Below are 13608 nucleotides of genomic sequence, written 5' to 3' on the forward strand. Positions count from 1 at the left end.
CATATCAGATATAGGAGGAATAAAAATAAGTCAAATTATAGATGTTTTAGCCAACTGAGACTCGAATGCAAGAAATTAAGTGCAATATGCTACAAGTCATACATTAATAAAGTGGAAAATCTAGTCTCTTCAGACAAAAATGAATTCTGGAGGTTTGTCAAGAACAAAAGGGGTACCGACATGGGAGTCCCAGCTACCATGACATGGAATGACCTAACCGCTCATTCGGGTGCGGAGATTAGTAATATCTTCGCATCTTACTTCAAGGACACCTATACAATGAGCCCCAGCGGAGTTGGTCATCATCAATCTGCTGACATTGTAGGAAATGTGGAGCTAAATGAATTTGATGCTAACTTCAATGAAGTTTTTAAGCAGCTATTGGCTCTGGATCCAAAAAAAGGAGCAGGACCTGATAGTCTGCCTAATATATTTCTACGCAACTGTGCTGTCGGGCTCTGTGAACCTATCACGCATATATTCAGTAAGTCTTTTTATCACGGAACCTTTCCATCGGCGTGGAAATCGTCGTTCATCAGTCCCATCCACAAAAACGGCCCAAGATCTGACGTTACCAATTATAGACCTGTATGTATCCAATCTGCATTAGCAAAACTGTTTGAGAAAATTGTCTTGCCTCAGTTGATATCATCATTCAGAAATATCATTTCTCCTAAGCAGCACGGATTTGTTGGTGGCAGATCCACTACAACAAACTTATATACCTATGTCAACTACATCTTGAAGGCCATGGACAGTGGTATTCCAGTTCATTCAATATATACGGACTTTAGCAAGGCATTCGACAAAGTGGACCATGAGACTCTTATGGTGAAGCTAAAAAATTATGGAGTGAATTGCAATGCACTACGCTGGATCAGATCGTACCTAACAGGAAGAAGGTTGCAAGTAAGAATCGATGGACACATTTCAGATGAGTATGATGTCACATCTGGTGTTCCCCAGGGATCCCACCTTGGACCCATACTCTTCAACATATTTGTGAATGACATTGGGAGGAAACTGCAGTCTGAGTACTTATTATACGCTGACGATTTAAAAATTTTTCGTAGAATTTTCACCGTTTCTGATATTCACATCTTACAAAACGATATAGATGAGCTGTATAACTGGTGTAAAATAAATAAACTTGTTTTGAATGAGAAAAAATGCGCAGTAATGTCCTTCACCCGTGCGCATACGCAGGTACCTTTAACCTACACCTTGAACGACCAAAGACTAACGGAAGTTGAAGACATCAGAGACCTGGGTATAACTATTGACAGAAGACTAAATTTCAAGAAACACATCGATAAAATTACTTCGCAGGCATACAAAGTACTAGGGTTGATTAATCGGATGTGTAGGGAATTTGAAAACAATTGCTCGTTAACCTGCCTATTCTCAGCAATAGTGCTACCTATTCTAGAATATGGAACAGTGATTTGGTCCCCATTCACGGACTCAATGATCAACAGAGTAGAGAGAATTCAGCACAAGTTCTGCAAAGCGCTGCTATTTCATAACAGACACAGAAACGATATAAATTCAACTGAAGACGTCCGAAGAATCCTGAAAATAAATGACCTGAAATCTCGACGGCAGGTAGCAGACCTCATCTTCTTATTCAAAATCCTCAATGGATTAATTGATGCCCCAGAAATCCTTGCAGACTTTGAAATCGTACCAAATGAGCTTAACCTTAGACAGATGAGGATTCTGAAAACTTGCAGATCGAACAAAAACTATGTAATCAATGGCCCAAAGGAAAGAATCTGTAGATTGGTAAACTCTTTGCACGGAGACATCAACTTCTTCAGCGGGTCTCTACAGAACCTCAGAAAGATCGTTAAAAAAGCTTTATTAAAATACTAGCATACGAACTAGGCTACGAGTTTAATTCCTAATTTTATATGTTTAAGCCTGTTGTCTTATTTAGAATTATAATTGTTATTAGATGTATAGTGCCGATTGGCGTTGAATAAATAAATAAATAAATAAATAAATAAATAAAAAAAGTTATTTTTGCATTATTTAATATAAAACAAATGGTTAGAAACGAATTAGTGAAGTGTTAGTGGATATAAAAGTAATAAATATAACTATAAAATTCATTATAAATGGGAGAAACACACATTTCAAATTGTTGAATTTTTGAACTTTGAATGCAAATATCTCAAAAACCATAAGTCACAGAAACCCGAAACCCCGAAATCCGGGGATGCTATTCTAAAATTTACCCTAAACAAATATGCAAATAAATAATATAACGTATATATCGTCACCTGAAATGCAAAATAACGTATCATCAAAAAATTCGAAATTGAGTGCCTTATTGATTATGATTCACTACTTCAAATTACAAACATAATATTACATATGTCCAATATTTTCAGGTTCTGCGCAGTTATAAACCAGTTTTAACCAATATTAAAAATTTTTTTCACTTATGTTCCATTTTATGTCGTGTTTAATTCATGCCACTGTAAATTTCCGAAGATGTTGTTACGTTATTTTGCATTTCAGGTGACGATATGTAGAAACCATTTAGTGAAGAGTAAGTGTATAAAAAGTGCATAATATAAAAGAAAAGGTTGCTATGAATCGAGAAATTGCAAAATAAATTTTGCGAAATTTTCAACTTTAAATGCAAATATTTCGAAAACTATAAGTCTACGAGGGCTATAATTAGATATATTCTTAATCTGGAGCATCTGCTCTATTCAACCGAAATTCAATCACGTGAAAATACAAACAAAGAAAACGCTGCCGATAAACAATTCTTCATATTTGGTTTTTAAGATGTGGCAACCCTCGTTTTCCTAATAATTGTAAACAATCTAGCTTTTTAATGACGGGGCATCTCGACATAATAATATCTATGTCTTGCGAACTGTATTGCCGTGCCTATTGCCTGTGGAGACTCCACATTGCTTATATCTTACAATATATCGCAAACTAATTCATATGCCATATATCATAAGCTATTAGCTGTCAGCAGCGCAGTTTTCATTTCTATGAAAATTTCGAAGATGCAGCATATCCCATTTGCACATATGCCGACGGCATTTTCATTTCGGTAATATGAAAATTAGAAGAGCGAGTATTAAGACGGTTGGGTTATATTATAAAAATAAAGTACATTTTTAAAATAATATTTTTTCAAAAAATTAATATTTCGTTTAATATTGTTAATTTACAGAAAAATTATGCAAATTGGGTTGGGAATAAGCGAAATCTTAAATTTAATAAACTTATACTAGCAAAAATCAAAATATCATTGCTCATTTTAAATTTATTATTTTAATTGGTATATAAAATGTATGCCACAATTATGACATACATAGTAGTCCAAAAATATGAATTCTTATTTTTCCTAGAAATAAATTTGTAAAAAAAAAAGGATCTTTATCCTTTTTTTATTTTCCACATAAAAGATTTAAATTTTTCAAGAGCTCAAAGCATGCGCTACATCAGCTCGAACCTATCTGCCCTACGCCTTTGAGCAAATGATTATCTTATGATAATAAATGCCCACATACAGATTTGGAAATGGCAATAGCAATAGATTTGACAGTTCGCAAGACATAGATTTTATCCTGTCGAGATGCCCCGTGATGAGTGTGCTAAGTGATTTTTAAATTAATAAAGCTAAAAAAATAAAATAAAAGTGAAATGCGAACTTATTTTAACATTTGGAGTGAAAACTTGACACATTCCATTAGCGGGTAATAAAAAGATTTTTGTGATAAAAACTCTAAAAATCTTTTTTCTTCAATATAATATATTATCTTCATTTTTTTTTAGTTCATTTACAAAAGATGTCGATAAGGTAATACTAATTATTTGACAAACTGTAATCCTTTAGTTGTTTTTAAATAAATAGATTTATACTATAAGTTCAAAATTGATATAAAACTATTGTTGCACTATTTTATGAAATTAATTAGGGAAGTATTAGTGGATATAAAAGTGAAAAATGTGAGTAATATTAATTTTAAATCGAAAAATACGTACTTGAAATAGTTACAGTTTTCAACTTTAAACGCAAATAACTCGAAAACCATAAGTTGCCTATGGCTATAACTATGTATATACATATATGTATTCTTGATCCATTTTATTCCCGAAATCCTGGGACGGCATAATACAGTTTTCCCAAAACAAATGTGTAGAACCGAATTAGTGACGTGTTACTGAATATAAAAGTAGAAAATCTAAGTGCAAAAATCATCAAATATCTGAAAAACACGCCTTTTGAATATTAAATGCAAACATCTCAAAAACCATAAGTTTGCGGCAACTACATATATTTTTTTTTAATATTTAATAATTAATATCCGTACAATACCCATTTTAACACTGATATCAGGGCATGTTGTTCTAAATTCCAGTTATGTAAAGAATAACTCATAATAGTATATACATATTGCTTTTAATATTAAAAATTTGAAGTAAACAATAAATCTCTTCAAATAATGCATATGCAATAAATAATTTTTAATATACCTGAATGTAAGCACGATGCACCTGGTCGATCAAAACATCCGACAGTATTCACAGCAATACACACAATAAGATAAAAAATCATTACGTGTGCGTCTATCACTATTAATTACTTTTTAACCTGTTCAGTTTTATTTAACATTTAATAATTGGTTAATTTTGATTTACCACAATAAGATTTGTATTCTATCACTTGTCGACGTTAACATACAATAATACCGCAACTAATTATTTTACTAATACCACATACACAGATATATATAACATTACGGCGTATTGCAGAACACTAAATATAGAGCGAAGAATTTCTGGTGAAGTTAACAGAGCTAAAACTAGATACCGCACATTTCAGAAAAAACTGAGAACAATTGTTTTTATGTAGAGATGCTAAATTGTTGAGTACTCGATAGATATCATTAAAGCATGCTTTCACACAACCAATACCATCAAGGAAATCTCTAAATTCACCCTTCAATAAACCACTAACAGCCCTTTTCAGAGAAAACCACAGAACTGATAATGTGAGGTTTATTTTGCGAGGTTATTCTTCTCTTGAAAAACACAAAATAAAGAAATGGATAACAAAAAAAAAAAAATAAAACAAAACTGGGGTTGGGTTTAGTATCGCGCCGGTTAATTTTGGCTCACTGTACCTAAACGAGACAACCGAATTGAAAATTTTAAACACGAATGTATGCTTAAATTATCAAACTTTATTTTAAAACACATTTTATAGAAATCGGTTCACAAATTTTTGCACAAATTCACTTTAAAATATGCTATTTTTTGCAAATTTCTCAATATATGCTAGTGTATTTTCACTTGTTGTGCAGGCACAATTCCGATTTCTTTGGCGCCGCGATTTGAAGGTACCGTTGGAAAGAGGAAGTCCTCCTGATTAAAAAATATTTAAGGTTATAGGTACCGCAAACGCTTAGTTTACGAGATATTCGACCTTAAAGTTCAAAAATTCCCAAAATTCGAGCATTTCAACAAGCTATTTTACCGCATTAAACACACTTTACTCACATTTTTCACTTCAAATTAATTAATTTAAACTATAAACTTTTAAATAAATCCACATTTTACACTTTTAACAGTTTTTTTACCGAAGAAATCTTTATTTTAAAAATTACATTTTACACTCGTAGTGAACATCATGTGTTTGCTAAAATTACGACGAAATGGAGCGCTGCCATGTGATAATAAGGAAATTCGCTGAAATGCCTTTTTTCCCAAAAATTCCTCTATCCATTCATATGGATATGTTCTTTATTTAATTTAATAAACAAATATGTAATATTATATACTAATATTATATAATAATATTTAACCATTTTGTAATGAAAACTCAAACTTTGTTTGAATATTAGTGCAAGATAACCTAAAAATATAACCACTTTATAACGAAATTCAATATATTTTTTTTATTTTAACGCAGAAAGGAGTACTATGCGAAAGTACTTCAGTAACCCCTGGGTATTCGCTCGACCAGGGTTATTTTTTTAAAGCGCGGCCGAAGGCCGCCAAAGCAGAAAAGAAGTACTACGCGAAAGTACTTCAGTCACCCCGGGTATTCGCTCGACCAGGGTTATTTTTTTAAAGCGCGGCCGAAGGCCGCCAACGCAGAAAGGAGTATTACGCGAAAGTACTTCAGTCACCCCGATATGATATAAATTTTACAATATTATTATAGATTTTTACTTATTTATTTTTATTAAACATAAATCGCATATTATACATATACATACATATGTATAGTATATATGTATACATATGTATATATACATATGTATATAAACAAAGAAAAATCGTTAAGAATCCTATAAATTTGGTGTTTGAGATGTGGCAACGCTCGTTTTCCTCATAATTGTAAACAATCTAGCCTTTGCAACGATGAGTGTTCTAAGTGATTTTTAAATTAATAAATATAGGTAAAATATTACAAAATAAAAGTGAAATGTGAACTTATTTCAATCTTTAAAGTGTATATTTAAATATAACAAGACAAAAATGTGAAAAAATTTAGAGAAACATAGAGACATAACGTGTTTTCTTAGTGCAAATTTTTGAATTTTTAAACGTGAATATTTCAAAAAATATTAGTTATTTTGACATTGTTTTCGGATATTCCTCCTCTGGAGAAGCTACCCTATCCGCACATACCCCATTTATATGGAAATTCGTTTTTTTTACCCCGCCGCCAAAGTAATCGGAATCGTGCCGTTGTGCATTGTACCAAACCAATTATGGATACATTTTCACGCACATACTTATATTACTTATGAATTATAAAAACCACTAGTAATGTTTTTAATTACTTTTGATTGTTAATTTCTTTTTAAATCTTTAAATAAATTACACCTTTTTCTGCATTGAGTTCAATAATGCGAAAAACCAAAATGACTGCCTAATTTCAACTGTCAAATTACCGAGAAAGCACGAACAAATAAACGAACAATAAATTAAGCCCAGTTAGCAATAAATGTATGAAGTGAACGCGAAAAGGTGTTCAATGTTAAAATACTGAGGATGGCGTAGCCGGTGTTGGACCGGCCAGGGTTATTTTTTTAAAGCGCGGCCGAAGGCCGCCAACGCAAAAAGGAGTTCTATGCGAAAAAAATCTGATACACCCCGGTGTTGGACCGACCAGGGTTATTTTTTTTGAAGCGCGGCCGAAGGCCGCCAACGCAAAAAGGAGTTCTATGCGAAAAAAAATCTGATACACCCCGGTGTTGGACCGACCAGGGTTATTTTTTTTGAAGCGCGGCCGAAGGCCGCCAACGCAAAAAGGAGTTCTATGCGAAAAAAATCTGATACACCCGGGTGTTGGACCGACCAGGGTTATTTTTTGTAGCATTAATAGATAATTTGTACCATTAATAGATGCAATTAAATATGTATATACATTGCCCTGAAACATTTTGGGTTTCTTTATTTTTAATTATTGTCCATACAAAAATGTTGGCTGGGTTGCATTGGTTTCAGTTTGTATGGAAAAATGAGCAAAAACACCGATTTTTGGTCATTTCCAAAGGGCCCCCTACAGGTTTATAGTGGCTCTAGGGGGTCGAGGAGGGGTTTATTAAAAAGTTCGAACCTTCCTCTTTCCGATAAGGGGGCGTGAGGGGGGTAGGCCCCCCCCCCCCTGTTTTTCTCCATAAACGATACTAAACCGGCGCGATACTAAACATTTCCCCAAAACTGTCTTTTTATTCAGACTGAGAAGGAAGTAATATAAAAATACTTACATGTATATAATAGACTAGAGGACCCATCCACGTTTTACTGCGGCTGATACATTGATTGTGCAACTAATACCATCATATTTATTATATTGTATCTATTATATTTCTATTAGTTAGATTATGACTATTCGTTAATGAGATATAGCATTTTGGTGAAGCAAGTTGTGTCAGTTTACAAAAAATTGAATCAAAAAGCATTTCGTCTGTTAATAGCATTGGTTTTTGGGCAAAAAATACTGTTGAACTTGGGCTGTGCACCAGTGAAACCAACCAAGTCTAATCGACAGTCAGCATAGTGGACTATGTACATATTATGAAACGGTTCTCAAGCGTGAAAAGACAAAAAAAAAAACAATCGGCAGGCTAGGTTATGGCATCAGTCTTTTGGGATGCACGTGGTATATTATTCATCGAATGATTACTGAGCCAGTTTGAATCCATTGCACTGCGTATTTGGTTGCAGTTCTATTCTACCATTCCCAATATTTAGCAATTTTATTATTTTCCAGTTATTCCGATAGATTTTTATTCTAGATATCGCGTCGTTTTGTTATGAATGCATTTGCGTATTTCGCACATATTCCAGCAAATTATTATAAATGCTTTCACGACGAAAAAGTCCATGCCATTTTTTGTCGTGATATTAAATAAATCTGACAGGTTCGTCCAAAAACTGCCCGTTACTATACTAAGCATGCATGAATATAGAAATTTTTACACTTTTTTTTCACTACTTGGCGCCAATAGAAGATTCCAAGCAATGCCAGGTCCTTCTCCATCTGGTCTTCCCAAGGACGTGGTCATCATCTTCCTCTGCTTCCCCCGGCGGGTACTGTGTCGAATACTTTCAGAGCTGGAGTGTTTTCGTCCATTCGAACAACATGACCTAGCCAGGGTAGCCGCTGTCTTTTAATTCGCTGAACTATGTCAATGTCGTCGTATATCGCATACAGCTCATCGTTCCATCGAATGCGATATTCGCTGTGGCCAACGCGCCAAAGGACCATGAATCTTTTGCAGAACTTTTCTCCCGAAAACTCGCAACGTCGGCTCATCAGTTGTTGTCATTGTCCAGGCCTCTGCACCATATAGCAGGACGTGTATTATGAGTGACTTATAGAGTTTGGTTTTTGTTCGTATAGAGAGGACTTTACTTCTCAATTGCCTAATCAGTCCGAAGTAGCACCTGTTGGCAAGAGTTATCCTGCGTTAGATTTCCAGGCTGACATTGATGGTGGTGTTTATGCTGGTTCCCAAATATACGAAACTATCTACAACTTCAAAGTTACGACTGTCATCAGTGACGTGAGTGCCAAGTCGCGTGTGCGACGACTGATGCCAAGAGATATTTTACCTTGCCCTCGTTCACTGTCAGACTTTGCTTAGCTTTCTTGTCCAGTCTGGAGACAGCAGAACTAGCGACGCAGGTGTTGAGGCCAATGATATCAATATCATCGGCATACGCCAGCACCTGTACACTCTTATAAAAGATTTTACCTGCTCGATTAGGTTCTGCAGCTCGAATTATTTTCTTCAGCAGCAGATTGAAGAAGTCGCATGATAAGGAATCGCCTTGTCTGAAACCTCGTTTGGTATCGAACGGCTCGGAGAGGTTCTTCCCGATCCTAAATGAGCTTTTGGTGTTGCCCAATGTCAGTTTACATAGCCGTATTAGTTTTGCGGGGATACCAAAGTCAGACATCGCGGCATAAAGGCAAAAAGTTTTTTTTCGTGCTGTCGAAAGAAGCTTTGAAATCGACGTAGAGGTGGAGTGTGTCGATTCTCATTTCACCGGTCTTTTCCAAGATTTGGTGAAGATCTGGTCAGTTGTTGATTTTCCAGGTCTAAGGCCACACTGGTAAGGTCTAATTAGCTTGTTGACGGTGGACTTTAATCTTTCACACAATACGTTCGATAGAGCCTTACTTTGGGATCTCCATTTTTGTGGATTGGGGAGAGCACACTTAAATTCCAATCGTTGGGCATGCTTTCGTCCGACCTTATTTTTCAAAGAAACTAATGCATGCCCTTATCAGTTCTTCGCCGCCGTGTTTGAATAGCTCGGCCGGCAATCCATCGGCTCTCATTGCTTTGTTGTTTTTCAGACGGCTAATTGCTATTCGAACTTCTTCAGGTCTGCTCCATTGTCATCTATTGGGGAATCGGGTTCGCCTTCTCTTAGCGTTGTACTTTTACTGCCATTCATTCCCTTATACCGAGTTGTTGACGAGTGCTGTCGGAGATCAGGAGTGCAAGTCGAGTAGAAAATCGTTTTGCTATCTTTTGTGATTGCAGCCTCTCGACGTCGAACCCTCCTTGTGTTTGTTGGCGTGCGTTTTTTGCTGCACAGAGGCGGGTGCGAATATTGGCTGGAGCAAGATAGTGGTCCAAGTCGATGTTAGGACCGCGTACGCACATCTAAAACATTGGAGACGTTTCATCCGTATATCACAAAATGACCGATCTGGTTTGTGGTTTTTCGATCCGGAGACACCCAGGTGGCTTGATAAATTTCCTAATGTTATCTGTAGTACGATAACCATATTTCCTGCCCCGGCGAAGTCGATCAGCCTCAACCCATTTGGGGATGTTTCATCGTGTAGACGTAATTTACCGACCGTAGTGCCAAAGATACTTTCTTTTCCAACCCTGGCGTTAAAGTCGCCAAGCACGATTTGGTATCGTGGCGGGAGCAGCTCCCATAGGTGCGTTCCAAGCGCTCATAGAAGGCACATCGTTTTTCTCTTCCGTCGGGGTGAGGGCGCAAATCAGCGATATGTTGAAGAACTTCGCTTTGATGCGGATTGTGGCTAGACGTTCGTCCACCAGAGTGAATGACAGTACTCGGCGACGAAGTCTCTCTCTCAAAACGGATCCCACTCCAAATTTGCGCTCCTTTATAAGGGAGGATAGAGTCATGTGTAGAAGTTCACGCAAGTGAGGAAAGTTCTCTGATCGCCATTCACTTGGGAGTGGCCAGAAACGATTCTTTTACACATGGCTCAAGCAGCTCACTACTTCCGGTCTTTGACCAAGTATCCTCTGGGTAGCATAAGAACATCCGTTCGAAGGCGAGCTAATGTGAGAAGGCGAAACATCCCCTACATTGGGTTGTGCGCTGGGTTTGGGACCCGCCACGTAAAACAAACACTCCAATGAAAAAGAAAAAGCAGATTCGGATGAGAGACCTCCCTTTTGATGACGACCATGGCAAACGAAATAAGGACTACGAATTGAGGGCATGCACCTGGAATGTCCGGTAACTTAATTGGGAAGGTGCGGCTGCCCAGCTGGTCGATGTCCTCGTGAAAAAAAAGGCTGACATCACCGCCGTCCAAGAAATGCGATGGACGGGACAAGGACAGAGGCGAGTAGGTCCTTGTGACATTTACTACAGTGGCCATATAAAAGAGCGCAAGTTTTCTGTAGGATTCGTGGTGGGAGAGAGACACAATCCGCATCAAAGTGAGGTTCTTCAATATATCGCTGATTTGCGCCCACGCCCCGACGGAAGAGAAGGACGATGTGACCAAAGATGCCTTTTATGAGTGTTTGGAGCGCACTTATGAAGGCTGCCCCCGCCACGATGTCAAAATCGTGCCTGGCGACTTTAACGCCAGGGTGGGCAAAGAAGGTATTTTTGGAACTACGGTCGGTAAATTCAGCCTCCACGAGGAAACATCACCAAATGGGTTGAGGCAGATTGACTTCGCCGGGACCCGAAATATGTTTATCTGTAGTACTAGATTCTAGCATAAGATTCATCAATCTACCTGGCTGTCTCCGGATCGAAAAACTACCAACCAGATCGATCATGTTTTGATAGACGGAAGACACTTCTCCAGTGTTTTAGATGTGCGTGCGCTTCGAGGTCCGAACATCGACTCGGACCACTATCTTGTTGCAGCTAAGATTCGCACCCGCCTCTGTGCAGCAAAAAACGTACGCCAACAAACACAAGGAAGGTTCGACGTCGAGAAGCTGCAATCACAACAGACAGCCGAATGATTTTCTACTCGGCTTGCACTCCTGCTCTCTGAGAGCACTCGTCAACAACTCGGTATAAGGGAAATGTGGGACGGCATTTCAAACTCCTTACGTACAGCTGCAACCGAAACCATTGGTTTTCGGAAAGAGCAAAAGAACAGCTGGTACGACGAGGAGTGCTGTGTCGCAGCGGAAAGAAAACAGGCTGCCTACCTCGCAACGTTACGATCGACCACTACACGTGCGGGATGGGATAGATAAAGAGAGTTGAAGAGGGAAGCGAGAGCCATTTCTAGACAGAAGAAGAAAGAGGCCGAATCGCGTGAGTACGAAGAGCATGAGAAGCTGGCCGACAGGGGTAATGCTCGAAAATTTTACGAAAAAATGTAGCGGCTTACAGAAGGTTTCCAGACCGGAGCATACTCTTGTAGAACCTCCAAAGGTGATCTAGTGACCGAAGCCCAGAGCATACTTAAATTATGGAGGGAACACTTCTCCAGCCTGCTGAATGGCAGTGAATGCACAACACCAGGAGAAGGCGAACCCGATTCCACAATCGATGACGTTCCATTACCCGACCATGAAGAATTTCGAATAGCAATTGATCGCCTGAAGAACAACAACTCGACGGATTGCCGGCCGAGCTATTCAAACACGGCGGCGAAGAACTGATAAGGAGCATGCATCAGCTTCTTTGTAAAATATGGTCGGACGAAAGCATGCCCAACGATTGGAATTTAAGTGTGCTATGCCCAATCCATAAAAAAGGAGAATCTCCACAATCTGCGCCAACTACCGTGGAATTAGCGTCCTCAACATCGCATATAATCGAGCATATTGTGTGAAAGATTAAAGCCCAGCATCAACAAACTTGGTCCTTCGGTACCGAACGGCACTTGTGGTGACACAAATCAAAAAAAAAAAAAAATAAATAAAATAATAATAATAAAAGTTAATCGCGGTGACGGGCCGGCGCGGTAATAACACCAAAAAAAGAAAAAAAACAAACCCAACGACCTTCTGCGAAAAACTCTTGTCAAACAAAACGACAGTGGCTAAGTGAAAAAACAAATTTAAAGAACAAAGAAAAAAAAAACAGAAAAAATTGTGCAAGATATATGACAAAATAGTGGAAAGTAACTAAGTGAAAAAAAGGAAAATTGGAAAATTGTGAAAGCTGTAAGAAAAATCTTGACGAAAAATCAGGGTAAACCAACGGTGACTAAGTGAAAAAAAAAACGGAAAAATTGTGAAAACTGTTAAACATGCTTTGGAAACGGTGGTGACAACCAAAAAAGCCGTTGGTGACAAAAACAAAAAAAAAAAAGCAAAACAAAAAGTTACCGGTACAAAAAAAAAAAAAATATATATATATGTAATTGGAAAAAAAGCCAAATTCGAGAGAAAACGGTGGTAGCAAAGTGTGAAAAACAAAAGAAAATTAATCAAAGTGTGAAAAAGGTGAACAAAAGTGCGGTGAAACAAAAAAAAAACAACAAAGGGAAAAAGTGAGGTGACACAATTGTGGTGCGCAGACGGAAAAAGGGGAGACAACGAATAAATTTCATATTGCTGTCAAAACGAGACAAAAGAGGAAAAAGGAAACACAACAACTACGCCAGCACCAAACGGACTGGAGAGAGGAACAACAGGCACAAGCACAGGCACAGGCACAGCCACACGCAAATTCAGGCACATTCCCTCACACAAATATTATCCCCAAAAGCCCCTGGTGGAAATCAAAGTGAGTGGTATCGTTTCCAATCCATATCTATATCTTTTTTACACATATATGTATGTTTGGATATTAAAAAACAAAAAAACGTTTTAAATTGCGGTTCTGACCAAAATTCCGGTTAAAAAAAAA

The 13608-nt window shown here is 37.5% G+C and overlaps 1 protein-coding gene across 2 annotated transcripts in view; it reads right to left on the bottom strand.

The window, feature by feature from the left end:
* The window catches only part of LOC126765943 (adapter molecule Crk), a 155976-nt gene extending 150719 nt beyond the window's left edge, over window positions 1-5257 (bottom strand). The window contains exon 1 of one of the 2 annotated variants that reach the window (XM_050483686.1): window positions 4510-5257. The gene's annotated coding sequence lies outside the window, so the exon portion shown is untranslated. The remainder of the gene's footprint in view (window positions 1-4509) is intronic. The other variant, XM_050483690.1, reaches the window with a different exon arrangement.
* Window positions 5258-13608: the final 8351 nt, after the last annotated feature.

The sequence above is a fragment of the Bactrocera neohumeralis genome, unplaced genomic scaffold (genome assembly GCF_024586455.1).
Source record: "Bactrocera neohumeralis isolate Rockhampton unplaced genomic scaffold, APGP_CSIRO_Bneo_wtdbg2-racon-allhic-juicebox.fasta_v2 cluster11, whole genome shotgun sequence".
In the NCBI taxonomy this organism is placed as follows: Eukaryota; Metazoa; Arthropoda; class Insecta; order Diptera; family Tephritidae; genus Bactrocera; species Bactrocera neohumeralis.